We start from the raw sequence: 21,841 nt of genomic DNA on the forward strand, positions 1-21,841 counted from the left end.
ATGTTTGTGTCGCCCATAATGATTATGTGTTCATACAGTATCACGAGCGAGGACAGGGCAGACTGAAAGGAGGACATAGCACCGACGTTTGGAGGTTTATAGATTACTCCAATTAGCAGTTTCTGATTTGATGTATCTATTTCGAAAAACAAGAACTCTGCTTCTCCTTCGCCCTTTGCATCCGATGTGCATAGTATAGTAGGTCTCAGATCAGAGCGAACATAGGCACCCACACCACCCCCGCGTCGTGTTTCACGATCTGCCCTTAGGAGAGAGTAACCAGTGATTCGGATAGCGTCGGAAGAAATGTTTGGTTTCAACCAAGTTTCAGAGACGAGGATAATATGGAACAGCGATTGGCAGAACAGGTCACAGAACTCGTCGAAGTGAGCCGTTAGCGACTGAGCGTTCGCGTGGGCCACAAAGAGCCCGCCGCCGGAACCGGTCCGTCCCATTGTGGCCGCCTGTAGGACCGAGCGCGCTCCGTCTACCTGCTGGCCGGAAGAGGGACAAAAGCTGGATTTCGCGGGGGAAGACATATTTACAGGTGCGTCCAAGGTCGTGACTGACTCAAACGTCTGTGGGCTAAAGGTGAAAGACAAGCTGGAGGTATCGGAGAAGGGAGCGAAAAGAAAGAGGGAAAGTGGCAGTAGTGGTTACGAAAAAGATAATAGTAGTAGTAGTGGTAGTGACGAGGATGAAAATAACAGATATAGAAAGGCGGTTTTAAGGAGGATCCTGTTAATGGAGAATGTTAATTCCCGTTTGACCGACAATATGAATATACATGAGCACTTATGATAGACAAATAAAGAAGCAATATTTATGTGAAACAATTGACTGATTTTAAATAGAGTACTTATGGTACATATAGAAATAACGAAGCAATATTTACGGAAAAGAAAGAATAAAAATTAACTTATATTAGACAGAGTACAATATGAGACTTTATGTCTCGCGAGATTTCGCTCAGTCTTTCAGTTCGGACATGTTCGTCACCGTTTTCCTCTCTCCTTCCGTCTTGACTACGATCCTGCAGTCCTGTGTCCATACATTTTGAAGGCCGAACTGTGTGATCGCAGTGTTCAAAACTTTTAGTCTTTCGCGCGTCAGATCTTCCCTCAGGGTAACCCCACTCTTGGCGAGTTTTCTTTTCTGAGCAAACACTTCAGCTCTTTTCCGGTATGACACAAATTTAATTATTATGGGCCTGGGTTTCATCGCATCTGGTATCCTGCGCCCAACACGGTGGCTTCTGTCAATATCGGCCACGTCGATCTGCACGAAGTTTCTCACGCACGAGGCTAATGGCCAGGTCGTCGGTGTTTTCTCGATCGTTTTCAGCTACCCCGAACAAGCGCAAGCTGTTCCTTCGCTGATACTGCTCGATTTCATCGGTGGCCGCAGACAGTTTAGCTTCTAGGTCGGCGGCTTTTTTCTCTTGTGCGGCCAGGGACTTTTTAAGAGACTGGATTTCGGTGCTGTTGCGCCCGACAGACTCTTGCAGTTTGTCCATGACCGCGGCCGTCACAGAGTCCGTGATGGATTGCACTATTACGTCTAGCGTGTCTTTTACTGTGCAGCGCCGCACTCACCTGGGACCGGACGAGCTCCCCGATGTCGGGAAGCGAGGCCTCACCTGCCGCCGGAGACCGGGCGCCCGCGCCGCCTGCGCCCCTGTAGCCTCGCCTGCTGCCGCTTACTCGTGCTCTTCCCATTTTTCACTCAGTTATCACTTGTCACTTGTGGTAATCAACGGAGAACAACACACCACGGCAAGTAACACTTGTTTAGTCGGATGCACACGTTGTGGACTGCCGCACTTCTCTGTAACACCTTCAATGAGCGGAAGAACTCGCGAGCCAAAGAAACGCGCGTCACTCAGTGGCCGCCATCTTAAATACTTTGCTCACTCATTAATCGTATTACTTTGGTTAATTTAATGTCACGATTTATTCGGAGCTATGTGACATACTGCTGGATTTGCTTATCATGTAAGGGTTTTCATGGAAGGTGTTGGATTTGCCTGACACCTTACATATCATCACCCTTCGAACTTAATTTTTGCACTGAAGTTAGGCCATGATTGGATCATTGTCTAAGTCAGTCAAAAATTATTCCTTTATCTAAATTTTGTTGCCTACTGTTCAGCCACGTTATTCTGGTACTATGATAGTTTGTATTACTAATTTATATTTTTATATTCTTCCACATTATTCTCAAAAATATGTTTATACTGCCGAGAGAAGAATACTTTTATGCTATTATTATTATTACTAATTTTTAATTATTTTCTTTGTTTATTTAAGTGTGATGTTAGTTTTTTAAGAAGGTTGTCATCGAAAGTGAGGAGTCTTTCACATCGATTTTCTTAGAAATATTTTTTTTATAATGTAGGAATTAAGTAAACTCTATTCCTAACACATTTTCTAAATATAATGTACAAGTAAAATGTTTTTGTTTCTAGACACTCATTTCAACATTGTTACACTAACATATAAGAATTATTTCCAAGAATTGCTTTGACAAAGAAATATACATACACAAGTATTGAGATATTATCCTAAAAATGGTACAAATGTTAAAAAAAGGGAAAACATCCAACAAGATAATTTTTTATTCTTTGTTTTTTAAGGAGAAAATAAGTCAAATATTGTTCTTCTTTTATTTTTATGAGGAGAAAATAAGTGGCATATAGTTTTAGTGTTTATTATGCCTTCCTTCTGTTCTTTATATACTGTCCATTTCAGAACTAATGACTTATTTTTATCGATAGTCTATTTTTTACTTAAGTCCATAGTCAATGACTGTTATTTTGAAGTTTATTAACTGACTGGTGTGCTTAATTTATTTAGTTTGTCACACGTTTCTTTTGCACAATTCCTACATCACATAATTTGATTTCACACATTCACACAATCCTATGAATGTTTAAGCGTGAGGTACAAGGTACAAATGGACGTACAAACATTGCGTAATGACACTCAGGACGAGATCAAATCGTTACGTAACAACACCCAGGGAGAAGTCAAGAAACTAGAGAAACAGATAAACGTAATTACTAGACAAGCAGCAGGTACAGCGAGTGAAATTGTTGAAAACAGTGTGTTACACAAACGTATCACAAAAGCAGCGCTGAAAAGATATGATAATCGCAAAGTCAAAATAGAAGCGCAAAAGAAGCAACAATTTCAGAAATTGCGAACAGAGTTGTTGCAAACTATTGAAGATCGTAGTCAACAGGATCGAACAAGCACTTAGTCTGCAAACACATCCGCATCTGTAACAGCACCGGAAAAACAAGCAATTGGAACGTGACAATGGAAAGCCAGGTCGAGAAGAGCACAGTGCAATGCATTCAGCTACACGTTCACAACCGATGGAAGAAAATTATTGCGTACCACTCCAACGATACTACGCAAGGGTAGGCGAAAGTTACAGTGGACAATATCCAATGGATCTATCACAACCGGAAAGAACGACGGGAGAAATGATCAGAAACAAAAGTGGCGAAGAATCGCGAATTTCATATGGAACTATGACGAAGTACGACAACGATCATTTCCTCACAGTCAGAAAACTTCAACACTTTCGAGAAGGAAACTCATTACATCCACGAACTTTTATTGATCAATTCCGAGTAGGATTACCAGAACACTGGACGCTAGCACTCAAATTAGACTTTATATGTGCACACATGTCAGGAACAGTCGCAGAAACCATGCAGAATGTTGCAGCGACATGCCGATCGTACGAAGATTTCAGAGAGAAGTTTCTCTCACGATATTGGTCCAGCGAAGCACAGAACAGAGTGAAGTACGAATTATTACAGAACCCATATTTTGAAAATTCAGGAGAGAAGAGTCCCGTGAAATTTTTCGAATTAATGGCAAAAGAAATCAATGCTTAGATGTACCATACAGTGACGGAGACTTGATTAAATTATGCGCGATGAAGCTACCATTGAAATACCAGCAATCATTAGTAGGTCGAAGCATTTAAAGGAATTCGAAGGGAACTAGAGTTCATATTTTCGGAAGATGACGCAAGAAAAAGACGAAGCGCACGTGAAAACGAAAGCAAAAAGCAGTGGAATCCACAAGACACAGTACGAAGAAACAGTAATTACGAACCACGTGATAACTTTGCACCAAGAAACGACAACAGATTTCAACAAAGAAACGGTTATAGATTTAGAAGAGAATACTGCAATAACTATAATTCACCCAGGAACGGCAACAACTATTAGAGAGAACAATGACAACAGGAACGGGCATTGGAGAACCAATAGACCGAAAAATTATCAACAAAGAAACCAATATCAACAAGCGGAGCAGGAAAAGAGAATACAGATAGAAGAGGTTGAGGTAAGACCACCAAACCCCGAAAAACGTTCGAATTGACAGCTAAGCGACCATGCCAAAGAGAATAATGCACCGACCCAGGATAATTGCAGCACCTTGAAGAGAGAAGTAAATACCTTATCACGAGAAGAGAAGAAGGAAGAAACAAATCCGCAGGGACCAGATGAAAACGAAGACAGAAAAATAACAATATCGTGTTGGGACGAAATTAATTGGGAGAATACTGACGAGGAAGATGAATTACCAGAGGCATGCACAACGAATGTAGGAGGAAAGGACGAGGTAATGAGTATTGGAGAGCTATTTGAGATGGAAACCGTGGAAAGCGAATTCAATGAGGATAATGCGCAGCCGACAGAAGTTGAAAATAATTTACTGGTGGGCACACAGCCCAACATACTTAATGAAGGAAGTTATGAAGCGATAATTAGAGCATTTAAATGCGATTATGTGGAAGGAGCGACGAAGAAGGAGAAGATAGACGAGGATGAGGAAAAAGTAGAGGATGCTGAAGAAAGCGTAAATGAAGGAAGAAATAGAGAAGAAGAAATAAAAGAGAGAGAAGTAGCAGTCGAAGCTTATCCTACAGAAAGTTCGAATTCACAAGGGAAATTCCTGAAAAGACACATATATGATTCAGTGGAGGATTCGTTGATGCAAGAAGAAGAAGAACACAACCAACCCTTTCAAATTCAACCAGTTGTGAAGGCCCTGGTAAAGCATATCCCAGTCAATATTGTAACTGATAGCGGAAGTGAACTGATCGCGGTCTCAGAAAATTTATTCATGCAGTGTAATGCCAATGAGGAATTGCCAGTTCTGAAAACACGTAAGATTAAAGTAAGAGGTCCTATTAGAAACAATGCTGCAGAAGTTACGAGACAAACAAGGTTAACTCTTCGTGCCAAGGTCAAAAGATCGAAGCTAACTTCTTGATTATACCTAAACTAACTGTAGATTTGATTATAGGTGCAGATTTTTTAAATGAGAGACGAGCGATAATAGATATGGGGAAAGGTAGCGTAACATTCGGGAATGTCACACTTCTCTTTGAGCAAAAGCTAAAATTAGAAGAAATACCAGTTATAAACAAACAATTAAGAATGATGCGAGATAAAAGAGGATGAAGAATTAGAATGGTATGCACAAAAGGGGGAATCGCCTCAACTCATGTTAGAAGTCCATAAAGAAATCGACGATAAATTGCAAGAAGTTCAAGGTATTTCGGAACGCAGTAAAAGAGAATTAGAGGCTATTTTACGAGATAAAGCAGAGGTATTTTTACCTAAGACTGGCAGTATTAAACACTTTCAGTACAAGTTTGAAGTAAAACAGCACAAACCATTTAGAGTGCCACCCTATACAATCCCATTAAGCTACAGGAATGAAGTATTCCAGGAGATATCTAAAATGTTAGGTGATGATATTATTGAACCAGCTACCTCCACATATAACAGCCCGCTCCATATTGTACAAGAACGAGATGGGAGCATCAGGTTAGTGCTTGATTCCAGACAGATCAAAACAATCATAATCACTGAGACAGATCGCCCAGAAAAATCAGAGGAATTGATACAAAACTTCCACGGTGCCAAGATATTTTCATCAACTGATTTACGGAGAAGTTTCTGCCAAATAGAATGGACTCCAGAATGTAGAAAATTTACAGCATTTATCGTATTCGGTAGATGTTACCAATTTAAACGATTGCCATTTGGTTTAAACATATCATCAGCAGCGTTTATTAGGGGATTTAATACTATACTCAGTCCTGAAATTTTACAAAAAGTTACTTGTTATGTTGGTGATGTGATTATAGCAGAACCCTCTTGGGAACATCACAACGACACATTAAATCAGTTTTTGCAGATCATGAAAGAGCATGGGGTCACAGTAAATATAACAAAATCCAAAATTGGAAGGCGAGAGGTCAAATTTCTAGGACACATAATTTCAGAGAAAGGGGTAATGCCCGACCCAGAAAAACTAACGGCAATCAAAGAATTCTGTACTCCATATAATAAGAAAACTCTCAGAGGATTTCTAGGTCTCACCGGATTATATAAAAAATTTATTTGGATCGACTCTCTCGCAACACCACGCCTATGTGCATTGACTGGAAAAAACACGCCATGGGTATGGGATCAACAAGCTAATTAAGAATTTTTAAAGGTGAAAAACGCACTAACAACAGCACCGATTTTAGCACATCCTGATCTAACACAAAATTTTTGTATGGCCACTGATAGCGCGAAAACAGGTTTAGGGGTTGTTTTATTCCAAGAATACGAACAGGCAGGGCTAAGATCATATAGAACAATTGCATTTGCCAGTCGTGTACTCACAAAAAGCGAGAAAAACTACTCAGTCACGGAGCTGGAAGCATTGGCCATTGTATGGGGCTTCCAACGTTTTCGATACTTCCTATTAGCATTAGAATTTCTGTTATCCGCCAAACTAACTCATGGGAGGTTAGCCAGATGGATGTTAATACTACAAGAATTTGACTTCACTATTACACACATAGCACGACCAGCGAATGTATTAGCAGATGCTTTATCACGATGTCCACAGTGTGCATCCAATGACATAGGTTTTGAAGCAGCGGAAGACTAGTTTACAATGTACTGTATGAAACAAGTACCTTTCGAAAACTACATTACGACAGCATTGAAAAACATAGGCAAAGAACAGGACAAGGATCCCCAAATACTAGGAATCAAAGACAAGTGGAGAAGTAAGGATTTTCCAGACATTTGACAGCACTATCTCGTAAAAAAAAAAATCTCTTATTTTTTAGACGAAATGTTGCAACGAATGAATGGTTAATTTATATCCCAGATGAACTAATTAATAAGTACATATGGTATACACATTTAAGTAATGGCCACTTTGAACCAAAGAAATGCTTTAAAAAAAAAAAAAAAAACAAGCCTCTTTCCTAATATAGAAAGACGAATTAGAACAGTATTAGTCAAGTTTGTAAGTATCTATACAGGGTATAAATGAAATCAAAATAGAATATTTAACAAACTGTATATTCAAAAGAAACCCACTTGAATTAAAACGGCAACTCAAAGGAAAACTAATCCATATTGTATCTTTTCTGTTGCCACGCGATCTTCCACTAGCTCCCAATGGGGAAAAATGACGAAAAAGAAGACTCAACAAAACATTTTAAGCACTCTGGTATTTTATCCAGAATCCTTCATTATTTCGTACTTCTGTCATGCGTCTTGGCATAGAATGTATAAGCCGTCGGACGTAACAACCTTAAGAAGCAACTTCCTCCCAGGCCTCCAGGATGCAGTCCCAAAGAGCGTCCGCAGTATTTGGTTGGTTTCGTGGCCAGTTCTCTGTTAATGTTCTGCCCACCTCAGCCTACATGTTTTCCATGGGCTTCATATCAGCGGCCGTGGTGGCCAGTCCATAACGTTGACGTGGAGAGCCGCTGCTGAACAAATACAGACTTGTGAATGGGAGAATGGTCCTCTTCCAAAGTGACGTCCCCTTTTGCGTACAGCATTCGCACTTACAGAAGCATCACATTTTCCAATATGTGGGCATACTGCGCGCTTCTATCCTGTGACGAAAGCCCGCCCCTCTCGCAGAAATCCAACCCCAGCAGGAAACAGATACCGGCCACTTCTTCTCGTCGTGGTCACATTTTCGCGTCGATGGCGAGTCCCTTGCACCCTGCAAACGATTCGTGGACCGTTGTTACTGGTGGAAAACACCTTCTCATAAGTGAAAATGACGTCCCACGACGCCCTCTGATGGAGCTCCGCAAATGCTAGCCGGTATAAAACGTTGTCTTTGCTGAGCTCTTGTTTCACAGTGTATCGTCGTGAATGCAGTCCAGCGTCCCTCAGCCTTTGGGAAATCATATCACTGGAGCCGGGGAAGTTGGTCTCCCGCCGCAACTGCTTCGCGTTTAGAAAGAGATTTTTTCTGCTCCTAGACACTAGGTCCATGTCTTCCTGCTGTGAGGTCACTCTCTTCCTGCCTGAGCCAGGAGCCCTGTTGGTGGTGCTTCTTTCAAGGCAGATCCTTCACCATCTCGTTGCAGTGGTATGTGGTACGCCATACCGTCTACCAGCTTCTCTGATGGAACATCCTCCTTCTTCAATGAGAGCGACGACTCTATCTTGAATAGACGTCTTCCAGTGAGCCATTACGGCAGACAGCCTGCGTATTTCTGCTTGCTGCTCTTAGACTGATGCCAGGAGAGGAGGTAAACATATTTATGTCAAACGGAGCGGCAGAGGCAGAGGCATGCGGCGCAGCCGTGCTTGCTCGTCCCGGGCTGTTGGCCCACCAACGCCACCGCCAGCGCGCTCACTTCCGTCTCGCCTCGGCCAGCCTGGCTGGCCCATAGCTCGCGAGCCGCGGCTAGTACAGACCCGGGCCGCAAGGCCACGATCGCCCGTGGAGGATCAAAAGTTGCACCTAACCTACCCAAGTCTGTAGTATAAGCTACAGCTACTATGCTGTAGCATGTACAGGCACACCTACAGTTGACGATTCATTCAAATATTTTACGAACAATACGTTCGAAAATACATTCATTTTAAACATAACAGCCAGCCGCGGTGGTCTAGCGGTTCTAGGCGCTCAGTCTGGAACCGCGCGACTGCTACGGTCGCAGGTTCGAATCCTGCCTCGGGTATGGATATGTGTGATGTCCTTAGGTTAGTTAGGTTTAAGTAGTTCTAAGTTCTAGGGGACTGATGACCACAGATGTTAAGTCCCATAGTGCTCAGAGCCATTTGAACCATTTAAACATAATACCACAAAGTATTTCACCTAGCTAGCAATAGCATGACGGAGGAAACTATTCTTTCTTGTAAGCGCTCTGCATTTAATGTGGCCTTAAGAAAACGTGTATTCAACCACGACAACTAAGCGGAATGTAAAAGTAAACAGGTTTGGCTGCAGCTTCTCCAAATAATAGTATATACGTAGTATATAATATACATTTTGTGCACTTATAACATGTACTCAGTGTCTCTGAAATAATACGTGCTGCACGACGGAAATTACTTTCTGCTGAGGCACTTCATTTACATCTCAATGATACACGACTACTAGAGAACATTGCTCTTTACGGCAGTCAATCAACTTGTAAATTAACACCACTATATCGCAGATATTAGGCAACACGTTATTAGGGATGCGAAGGGCCTTAAGGTTTGCAACTAAACATGCTACTTCTAGCTACTACTGAATAAGAATTTGATTATTAACGTGTCTTCATAACCATGTGTGCGGCGTTCGACTCTCAGTCAGCATAGACGTTTTCGTCACCTTATTTCTAGTTAAACGTGCGCACATCTCGGTAATGGTGGACCAACATTGGACATTTCTCGTCTGTTACTGGTTAGACAACGACGGCGGTAGGCACCGGGTTCGAATCCCGGTCAGGCAATACAACTTCAGTCTTAATTTAAGGTTCCAACCTCACTACTGGTGTCAATTTGTGATATCTACATTCTGATTTTACGTACTTATTCAACAATCCGATTAGGTGCTGGGTTCGCATCTTTCTCACCAGCATTACATGATGGCATTTCAATTTTAAACATGTGAATCCTTTGTTCCTTGAAAATGCAACAATACACAATGTCTTTCGAGGTTAATTACCAAGAAGGTAACTGTCATCTTAAGGTTCCTGGTTTCCTACAAACAATATCGTTATTTACGTTCAAATTGAGAATTGATAACTGATACTCGTGCCAATGTCAATATTTGACGTCTCTTTCTGCCTAGTGATCGGGTCTCGATAAGACACAAAGTTTTGCTTGGTTAACAATGGTTGGGTTTGTATCCGGATCGAGAACGAAGACGTTGGTCATGTCATTTGAAGTACAACTTTGTGTACAAGTAACTGTTGATGAGTAATGTGAACAATGATGTTACTTGTGGTGCGCTGTTAATGTTGGGATTTCCGTAGAGTTAATCACGTTAATCACGTTTTCTTTTAACTGCTTAGTATTACATAAAGTTGATGCGAAACCACTCCCCGTTGAACGTTGAATGAAGTTCAGCAAGTGTTGGGTAAATCTTTTAGACAGCTAACAACTTGTTTCCAGTTGCCTTACAACTTTATAAATCCATATACTGTCTCAAATATTTAATTGTGCCTAAGGATTACTGAACAATTTATGTGACAATGTTAGTTGTCCAATAACGTTTGAAATGTCATTTATTGTAATTAAGTTTAGTTTACAAACGTTAAGGACTGTCTGATCTCTTCTGTACTATTAGTTTACAAACGTTAAGGACTGTCTGATCTCTTCTGTACTATCTTGGTGTTACTTTGCATCTGGACGGACTGTCATGAAGACTGGTGTTCTCTACTAGCCTCTAGTGGTTCCCATTGTGTATCTTACAACGACTGTACTGTGGAGGGTTGCGACGATGTGCAACACAGATATGCTATGTTGGTTGCATACATTCAGGTGCACCCTACACGTTGGAATTCAGGCGTGACGCACTTTTTTTGCTGTCGAGTGTACATGAGATAACCACCAGAGTGATCCTCCTGTGGTACGATATCACACCCCACACAATAACTTCACGTGTATGTTCAGTTTATCTAGCACCCAGACAGGTTGGTTGCAGGCCGTGAAGTGGCTACTGATCAACACCTTCCATCACTGACACCAAGGCAGAACCAGCTTTCACCAGGAAATACCGCTGACTTCCACTCTTCCTTCCAATGTGCTCTTGCTTCAGTGGTGACTTAAGTCGCAAATGGCTTTGGTTTGTGGTGTGCGGATTGCACTCTACAGGGCGTCTGGTTCGGAGCTGTCCTTGAAGTAACTGATTTCTAACAGTTCGTTGCGTCATCGTGCTACCAACGCTGCTCAAATTGCTTCTGCAGATGCAGTACGATGCGCCAGAGCCATACGCCGAACACAAGGGCGTTCCATCTCGGCAGTGCTTCGTGGCCCTCCGGAGCCCGGTCTTCTTGCGAAGGCACATTCCCGTGACCACCCCTGCCATCACGCACGAACAATGGTTACATTTCTGTCATGTCATTCTGTAGTGTCACAGTAAGAACCTCTAACTTCCATAGCCCTACTACACGACGTCGTTCAAGGTCAGAGTGGTGTTGATAATGTTGTTTTTGTCGCCTAATAGGCGTTCTTGACAAGCATCAATTCGCCACATCCAGTCTCAAAGGCAACTAACGCTCACGACCGTTACAGCGTGCACTTAAAACAAACTTGATGTACATTCTTATAGTGGCGCTGCTGGCGCTACTCTTATGCGACTAGCGCGAAATTTGCATAGACTTGATCTTTCATATGTAGAAACACGGCTACCAACTTTTATTTAAGTCGCGCAATTCCTTGTCATAAAAACTTAGAAGGGCCTTCCTTTTGATCTGCATGCTGATCCGAATAAGTGGACTAAAGTCGTGGTACGAGAAACGTCACAAAAGCTCACAGAACCATCTTGGTCCTGACAGACAAACTTCTCCGTCCCAGCTGATCCTATGCTACTAACTGGCGAATACACGCTACTCCACTGCCATTACTTACGTCAGAGGTAGACAGTCAAATGACCGCCTGATGCGATTTCTATGACGTCTATAGCTCTCCAGAACAACCAGTGTGCTCTCTTAACTGGTGGCTACAATACTTTGTGTGGTGAGCTTATCTTATCCTGTCCTTATATCTGTTTTATTATGCACTGTACAGATCGGCAAGAATTTCAGTTGACATTTCAAAACACCAAAATAATAATTCCATTGAGGAAACTGAAAATCTTAAGTGGGGACGTCCATGAAACAAACTAAGTAACAGAAGTACCAAATTCACAATTTTCTGATAAGGCAAAGAAAGTTTGTACCAATCATTACATGAAATTAACGCAATTACTATTAAGTTCCTTGGCTTGCATATATTCTAATTTTTATGGGATTTATAAATTTTACTTCAATAAATAGTGTATGTACCTTTACTCAGAAACTATTCAAGTGATTTATAGCAAATTTTCTCTGCTTAATCTCTTTGCATCTAGTAAGTTTCTCTGATGAGGATTTTTGAATATGTCGAATAAAAGAATTACAATAACTTTTACTTATAATTCCGTAAATATAACATGAAACTCATACAAAATTCCAAGCAATTATAGAAGTGAGTGTATAAAATTTCTTAGCTGTAGCTTTCATAGATTCAGAGAGAACGGTACGAAACTTTAAAGTACCTAGTTTTCAGAAAGTTCAGCCTAGCAATTTTTCTCACGTGAATCGTTCGGAAGACCCCAGGTTTGTACTCAGGATGCTTAGACACTGTAATGCTTCTCTTCTGGTTTCCTGCTTTCTGCCTTCTTCCCTTTACCAGGTTTTCGAAAGACTTTTCAGCTGCTGAGAGGTGTAGTACATATATTTTTCTCAGCATGTGTACTGTGAAATTTCCTGTCTTAAAACCCATTCATTCTAATACCTTCATCCTCCAGATATTCTCATCATTAAATAGAAAAAATGCATCATAAGTGGCAATTCAGGATAAAATCCCTCCGCAGCACAAGGCAAAACAAGATTTGCTTCTTCATAAATTAAGCAATTGGTTTGTTATTGTTTCTAAGATATGGAACAGAGTCACAGATGATTTAGAAAACCAACGAGGAGATACTGCAGTGTTCTAGATGTATAATGTGCGAGTTTGCTTGAAAGCAATACAAGGAATCGTTGTTCACCGAGCTAGTATTGAATTGTCTCTTCAAAATGAGTGAAAGGCAGGAAAGTCGCGTCGAACATTTAATTATTTTTCAGGAACTTCGGATTCTATTTCATCATTGAAACTTTGGGAGCTTATTGTCCATGAGTTCCAATAATAAATTAAAAAAGAAATTGAAAAAGGAAATTTTCGGTAAATTTTGTTAATATCCCTCTTAACGGAATGAAACAAGCGAACTGTCTTAACGGACCGAAAATACTGTTGCACCAGGTTCACCGTCAACGAGAACCTTTCTTATCGCTCTGAGTTTAAGTTGTTACTGATAATTATCTGTTATCCAGAAATGCATGAACATTTCTTCGTAAAAATATGAGGCATAGAATTAATACAATCTTGTAAAATCGAATAATGTACTTACAAGATGTATTTAAATTATGGTATCCGTTTGGATACCCAATGACATTCCATCTCATTCTATGTAACGTTTAAAACATGAAATGAGCGACAGATCTCAATACGCAGAATTTAAATATTGTTGATGGATTCATAGTGTATGATACATGAGAACAACGCCACCAACATCTGGAGACCTGAAAACAGCTAGAATTACATCACCATTAAAGTGATTAACATTGACAGATAACACATAAAACAGCTGCACAGCTTCGTAGTGAAAACTCAGTGATATTACATGTCAATATCAATATTAATCGAATAAACGACTTTGTCAACAAAAATGCATTTGAGGTACAGATTATAAACATTGTAATATTGAACTTGTCATAAGCTAATTAAATCAGTATTATGTGAAGTGAACTGAAAACCTTGTACAGAATAATATTTGCAATTACTAATTTCAAGCCGGCCGCGGTGGTCTAGCGGTTCTAGGCGCTCAGTCCGGATCCACGGGACTGCTACGGTCGCAGGTTCGAATCCTGCCTCAGGCATGGATGTGTGTGATGTCCTTAGGTTAGTTAGGTTTAAGTAGTTCAAAGTTCTAGGGGACTGATGACCTCAGATGTTAAGTCCCATAGTGCCCAGAGCCATTTGAACCGTTTTTTACTAATTTCAAAGTAATAAAAATAGCTTAGAAGATGTAAATTCACGTCATTCCATACTTTCCCCCTGTGCCCCAGTGTTATGTCATTATGTGGATAATACAGGCATCATTATGATACTACATACAGCGTCAGCACTAGACAAGAGTCATTGGAACAGAAGTATGAAATCCTAGTACATGAAAATTCTTTCGTTTTGTAACTTGACGTTCAGTAGTGTTTAAAGCGAATGACATATTTATTATGTGTCTGTTGAAACAACGGCATGATAATGATGATTAAAGTAAAATCCCAGTATGTGACACCTGTATAGGGAGTATACATGAAAGTAATCAAATAGTGGTACCCCAGCAGTAGTATCTGTAGTTAGGCGTATCAGAACAGTTTTTACTGAAAACTGCTAGTGACTGGAAAATCATACGAAGATGAGAATAACACAGAGAGAAAGAACAGTACATAAGAATGATTGGAATAAAGTCACGGTAGGGAAGTCTATGGACCATATGGCTAATTGGCTAATGTAGCGAGGAGAACCAACATTTTATACTCAGAAAATGTTAAGTTTTGTTATCAAAATGTGGAAGTCAATCTCCTCCATCTACATCAGAATATCTTCGATGAAAACTATTGTTACTACAAAACATGAGTGACATTCGGCTTTATAAGTCCATACAACTTTCTTGGTTCAGAGTTTTACAATTGTGTATTAATGAATGTACTGAACTTCCCAATGATGATTACTAAGAGCCTAAACTGGGAGCCTCAATAAAGATTTTCCTTTGAAGCTGAAGTGGGTACAAAATTATTTTTGAAGCATTAAGATGATTTCCTTTCTTCCACTCTGTCAAAGGCTGTGTACTTGATAATTTAAAATGGTAATGAAATTCGTGTTTTGTAATGAAGCGAAAATTGGAAGAACGACAATTTATAAATTTATTTGTTCTATTTTCTGATGTTTAATTTAATACTGTAAGAAGCAAACTCAGTACAGAGCACTTTAATTCTATCATTTCTATTTTCTGCTGTTTAATTTAATAATATAAGAAGCAAACTCAGTACAGAGAACTTGGTGTATACACCTACATAACTACTCTACAATTCATACTTACGTGCCTCGCAAAATGTCCATCAAAGTACCTTCAAACTATTTGTCTACTGTTGCACTCTCAAACATTGCTTGGGAAAAACGAATGCTTAAATGTTTATCAGATTACATTCCATTATAAAAGTGGAATACGCTCCACGACTGTGATGTAACTTCCGAAATGATAAAGAGCTGCAATCAGTCGTCGTTTCCATTCTAGCTTTAGTATATGAGATCCAGATTTCGGCTAGTAACTAGGCAAGCTCTGAATATAATACAATAGCGTTAGATAACGACAACAGTTTGCTGCTCTTCATCATCTTGAAATTTTAATCTTTATTCGGAGATAACATGTGTTCTGAGCGCCTCATAGAATTTATTCAATATTTTTACTGACAAACAATCTACTTTTGGCAGCTGAATATCGTACATACTCCCACAGTCACTTAGTCTGCTGTTAACAGCACAGTCATTTTAAACAATTTTCATTCACTTTTAAAAACGCCCCTTCCGGGGAACTGTGGAAAAGAAACAGCCACTGACTGAAATTGTAGCAAAAAGGCAGACTCTGAATGAACTGGCTATATTAAAAGTCCTATTTATCGGTGTTATTGACAGAGCGTTTTGTGTGGATGTAAAAGAAATTTCGTTTAACAGTGACTCTGAATACACAAAAACAAAACAGGGATTCACTTCGTATAGTAGAGCTGCGGTTCGGTTCATTGTGACTACGCTTTGGATAAAGCTGAAAAAGGATTTGAACTTCCATTTTGCTGCGAACGTTTCTTAACGTGTAATTTAGCCTGTGAAAGTAATTCACTTACCGAACTCGAATGGGCAACCGTAAGAATATGCGGAATCCAGAATGAAAGATTTCATCAAAGCCGAGAAGAAAGCCAGAGGCGGGCGGAACTCAGACGGATAATAAACGAGTTCTCTGGTTCGCGACGTCTGGGAATGAGAAAAACGAGGGATCAGCGCGGAATGAAGCCTAGCCCCAATGACAATAAACGAGTCGCTCGCCAGAACTTTGTCACTTTGTTTTAGGGAACTTTATGTTCCTTCTGTCACTTCCTAGTGAAGCACTCTAGCATACGGGTATGTTGTACCAATCAGGAACACAAGTGGCGTTGTGTTAAATATACCCCCAAAACCGGAACCACTACTCGAGACTAGGCCTCGTCATGGTGAACAGTAAAATGGAAATTCGAGACGGAATTCCACTTTCTTTCTTCCGAATAGCATTTAATTAGACACCATCAATCATTGTTCTGCATCCCGAATGAGATTGTCACTCTGCAGTGGAGCGTGCGCTGGTATGAAACTTCCTGGCAGATTAAAACTGTGTGCCGGACCGAGACTCGATCTCGGGACATTTGCCTTTCGCGGGCAGGTGCTCTACCAACTGAGCTACCCAAGCACAAGTCACGCCCCATGCCCACAGCTTTACTTCCGCCAGTACCTCGTCTCCTACTTTCCAAACTTCACAGAAGCTCTCCTGCGACGTCCATGGCGAGGTCAATCTTTGCTATCACAACACCTTGCAGCGTGGTACAGATGGGTCCAAGAACATGCCGAATTGACCGCTCAGGAATGGCATCACGTTCTCTTCACCGATAAGTGTCGTATATGCTTTCAACCAGACAATCGACGGGGACGTGTTTGGAGGCAACCCAGTCAGGCTGAACGCCTTACACACTGTCCAGCGAGTGCAGCAAGGTGGAGATTCCCTGCTGTTTTGGGGTGGCATTATGTGGGCCCGACGTACGCCGCTGGTTGTCATGGAAGGCGGCGTATGGCTATACGATGCGTGAATGTCATGCTCCGACCGATAGTGCAACCATATCGGCAGCATACTTGTGAGGCGTTCGTCTTCATGGACGACAATTCGCGCCCCCATCGTGCACATCTTGTGAATGACTTCCTTCAGGATAACGAAATCCCTCGAATAGAGTGGCAAGCCTGTTTTCCGGATATGAACTCTATCGAACATGCCTAGGATAGATTGAAAAGGGCTGTTTATGGACGAAGTGGCCCACCAACCACTATGAGGGATCTACGCTGAATTGTCGTTGAGGGGTGGGACGATCTGGACCAACAGTACCTTGATGAACTTGTGGATAGTATGCCACGACGAATACAGGAATGCAGCAATGCAAGAGGACTTGCAACTGGGTATTAGAGGTACAGAAATCTGGACCACAAATTCTGAAGGTCTCAATTTATAGTGGTACAACATGCAATGTGTGGTTTTCATGAGCAATAAAAAGGGCGGAAATGATGTTTATGTTGATCTCTGTCCCAATTATCTTTACAGGTTCAGGAACTTTCGGAACTGAGGTGATGCAAAACTTTTTGTGATATGTGTAGTAAGCGGTCACCTTTTTTCGTTTTGCGAAGGGGTTCATAGCGAAAAAGTTTCATTTTAGTTTGAAATTGGTTTAATTTGTTGAGCATCGTCAAAAGCTCTCGTTCTCAAATAATCTATCTATATCCGAATCCCGCTCCAGCTACTGCCGGGTCTGAGTGTTGACGAGTCCTCTCCATTTGGCTCGGTACTCCCACCACTTTTCTTCCTCCACTTGCTGCCTGGTCACATCTCTCCTTTCTACAGATATTCTCACTCCAATTTTCCACAGTGTTCTTGGGCGCCCTCTAGGCCTTTTCCCATTCATCTTTAGTTCTTCCATAATTTTGGAGAGTCTATGCCCATGCATCCTTTTAACAGGCCCATACCTGCTTAACCTCTCCTTTTTTTAATTTCTTCTCTCATACTTTTTTGTTTACGGTCCTTTCTAATCTCTACATTGCTTACTCTGTCCATTCTTGTTTTTCCCTTAACTGCTCTGAAAAATTTCGTTTCCCCTGCTTGCAGTCTGCTCCAATCCCTTTTTGTCATTGTCCATGTTTCTCCACCATATGTGACAATAGGGAAATAATAATTCTTATAGATAAAGAGTTTTGCTTTTTCGGAAACTTCCTTATTCCAAATCAGGTGTTTTATTGTTTGGTAGAAATTGCCTCCCTCCTGTAACCTCTTATTAATTTCGTTAGTTATTCTTCCATCCCCAGATATTTCACTCCCTAAATAAGTGAATCTTTCTACCACTTTGAGGGGTTCTCCATTCAAGGTAATATTTCCATTGATCCCTTTCTCTCTTCCAAATACCATTACGTCACTCTTTATTTATTTTTAATCCATACCTTTTCAACAACAATCTGTAACTGTACGTCTACCTCTTTATCACCCCATATTACCATATCATCTGCAAAAATCATCTTTTTGTCTTTTTATTTTACTATATCTTCAACTGCCCTATTCATTCCCTCCATCACAACATTAAAAAGTGCAGAAGATTGAATACTTCCTTGCTTAAGTCCTTGTCTTATTTCGAAGTATTCAGAGTGCCTCAATGGTGTTCTAATTCTACAACTGTGTCCCTGTACATTGTCTTTATTACATTAATGTATCCATCTTCTGCATCTATCTTCTTCTTTTCTTCCCAGAGTCTTTCCCTGTTTACTGAGTCATATGCCTTTTCTATGTCTATAAAAACCATTATCACACTTTTGTTATACTCCCAACTTTTTTCCATCAGTTGACTGATAGAAAATCTCAGGTTGATCGTGCTTCTTCCTTTCTAAACTCATGCTGTTCTTCACTCAGCTCCTTTCCTGTCTTTTCACTTATTCGATTTAGTAAAATTCTTTCAAAAATCTTGGCTCTATGACTCATAAGGGTTATTCCTCTCTAGTATTTACAACATCTCTTATTGTCTTTCTTGAAGATGGGAACAATGTCTCCTGTTCTCCAATCGTCAGGTATTGTATTATTTGTCCACACGCTTGATAGTACTCTATACAGTCACTGCATTCCCACTGGACCTGCTGCTCTTATGATGTCCACTGATACTTCATCAGGTTCTGGTGTTTTCCCCCCCATTCATCTTCTTCACAGCGTTTTTCATTTCTTCCCGTGTAGTTAGTTTCGACACTCGTCTGTGTTTTGAAAGTAATATATGAAGACTTTTCTACTGGCTTGCTAGGCCTAACGCAAGAAAGCGTTTCGAGTTTCTCCTCCATGACAAGGCAGTGGTTCCCTTCTCGTTTAATCCCCATAAAGGAAGGTTGCCCCATCTGCCAGCTACGCTGTTCCGAAGTCTTCCTTCTCCGCCTTCGCTGCCATTAAGGTCTACGCCCGTAACCCTGGGCATGGGTTCCGTGTTATAACCCACGGGATTGGGTCCCTGCCTGAACCCAGCCATCCTAGCACTCCGGCCTACTGAAGTGTAGGATGCCCATCCCCGCGACGTGGACGCGTCAGACAGGAATTACCCCAGTGGAGGAATAGGGCCTAGCTCCCTGGAGCCGGGTCAATGATTGTGTGTGGTGTCACAATCAAAGGTGTTCTCAAATAGTGCGTTTGAGAGACGACAGTTACGCTGCTTTGAGACAAGCAAACAATTTATAACTGTAGTACTTGTTTTGCTGTGTTCAACGTTGCAATTATACTTCTTAGTGATCAGATTATGACAGCGATTAAAAGTTTTTAGATTCGGTCAATAATTATGCGATATATTGAAAACCAAATTTTTGTTATCCTTGCTCGGCAGCTGGAGCGTGGTTCCAGGATAGTGTTTTAGTAACACAGATACAATGAAACTACCAAAATTTTGCGAGAGCTTTGTACTGCTTTGCGACTCTGTGCAGACACGGAGGACTGTCCTCTAGCTTGGTTCGGCGGCCATATGTTACCTGCGGCGCGCCACTCTCGGGGACACCAGGGAGTGGTGGGTGGCAGTGTCGCGCGGCCACAGAGCCTCCACCGAGCTGCTCCTGATGCGGCACGGGCCGGCGGTATTTCACCCGCCGCCCGCCGGCCACAGCCACCTGACTGCGGACCCGCCCTTTACGATAATGGCGGCTCTCTCCGCCGCCCGGCGCACCGCAGCTCTCCGGAGCGGCCGCTCTTCCGACATTCTTACTGCAGTCACACAGCAGAACGCGGCTGGCTAGCAGAGCCACAGCGGAACACGAGAAAACACTCTCCGCGTCCAAGCGAGTTGGTACTCTTTCAGGAGCTAACCAGAACCAGAAATACACCGCCGCAAAAAGAAGCAACACCCTCAAGGACAAAGTCATTTCGTTGGCAAGTGATGTGGCAGGTAGCGCATCAGTGTAGGAGTATATGTTAACAAATTAGGACCTACTGAAACACAAATATCATAGTAAAGGATGTCCAAATAGTCGCATCAATACACAATGTACTCCTACCCTCTCTGGCTTCCATGCAGGCTGAAATTTCGGACGGAATTGATCATAAAGGTACCAAATCCCGCCCTGCAATAGATTGTCTTAAGCATCTTACGCCTTTTGGTGCATTTCGGCCATGGTTGTTGCAAGCTTTAGAGAACGAGTAAGTTCCCACCCTACCGTGTCCTTTACGTGTTCCACCAGCCTTATGGATGCACCTTGTCCTGAAAATGCTCGTCACGTTCCTGCCAAAGAACTGACAGCACTAACACGAGGATAACAGCACTTTAATGTAGCATGCACTGGTTGCTTCACCATGCAGACACAGCAAGTGTGACTGCAAGTTATAACTGAAGGTCCTCCACTACGAAGCCTGGTGTGAGACCTGCATGGCACTGTGGTACAGGCCGCTCACCAGGTAAATGCTGTACACGTGTACGCCCATTACTCCTATACAGACAAACCTGCTCTCGTCAGTGAAGACAACAGAGCGCTGATCCACTCTCCAGTCGATACTTTCAAGACTCTAGAGTAATCATGCTTGCTGGTGTCGTGTCTGGCAGTACAAGTGGTCTTAGTTGTGCTACAAGCAAACGAGTCCCCATGGTCCTTGGTGAGAGAACTGGTGCTACATGCCCTTGGAGCTCTGACCTGGATGACGTCCGGCAACTACCACTGCTCGCACAAAGCGTTTTCTTGACGTACTATGCAGAATGCCAGAATCTGCTTTGCAGGTGTGATAATGTTTCGCACACCACTGCTGAACGCAGCCACACAGCACTGGTATATTGCACCCAACAAGTGCAACAGTCCATCGATACATCCGTCCAGCTTTCAGAAGCGTCCAAAATGAAGTCCCGTTTCACTGGCTGAAGTTGCTCAACAGGAATGCGTATTCGTCGGTGGGGCATGGCTGAACCCTAGAACGAATGCTGCAGATACTGTTCACCTCTAAACTCAACACAGTTACTGCCTGCAGAGCCAAACAGATGTTGCACAGACAGCCCTCCTGAACACCATCTGATCGAAGATGACAATGTGGAATGAATCACTAATGCTACAACCCGTCTATATGCATATATTGCATTGTGAGTACTGTCGTTGAGGTATTGCATTTTTCTTTTCCAGCAGTGCATGTGAAGTCATTCGCCGGACTCGTACAGAAGTGGAAACACTACGTGACAGATTAACGGTTTACTCTTAATCTGTAGTAGAAACCAATGGGCATCGGTCTCACATACTGAAGCGACAACTCACATACTGAATCACAAGTAATCAAGCATTGATGTATTACAGGAATTTATGTTAGGACCATTGTTGTTTTTAGTATGCTGTACAGGATGATGAATAGGTTGTGAGCAGGATGAAAGAAGAAGTGGTTGTCAGGTTAGA

This window comes from Schistocerca piceifrons, chromosome 3 (genome assembly GCF_021461385.2).
Source record: "Schistocerca piceifrons isolate TAMUIC-IGC-003096 chromosome 3, iqSchPice1.1, whole genome shotgun sequence".
NCBI lineage: Eukaryota > Metazoa > Arthropoda > Insecta > Orthoptera > Acrididae > Schistocerca > Schistocerca piceifrons.